We start from the raw sequence: 321 nt of genomic DNA on the forward strand, positions 1-321 counted from the left end.
AAGATTCACTAGAGATCGATAAATGATTGAGAAATAATTTATATGTATAGGGGAGGGGGAGGGGTTGATTATCATCAGCCGGATAAATAATCAAGACAAAGATACTAAATGATAGGTGAGTAATGAATGATAAATAAGGATAATAAATGTGATAAAGAGGAAAATGGCGCTGTGATGATAAACGGAATTGTTGATGCAAACAAGATTTACATTTATATTACAAATGAAACAAATGAATATAGGAAGTTAAAAATTTATACTAATAATGATGATAATGATTTTAGATGATTATGATAGCGGTATTATATAAAACTTTTTTTA

The sequence above is a fragment of the Penaeus vannamei genome, chromosome 37 (genome assembly GCF_042767895.1).
Source record: "Penaeus vannamei isolate JL-2024 chromosome 37, ASM4276789v1, whole genome shotgun sequence".
Taxonomy (NCBI): domain Eukaryota; kingdom Metazoa; phylum Arthropoda; class Malacostraca; order Decapoda; family Penaeidae; genus Penaeus; species Penaeus vannamei.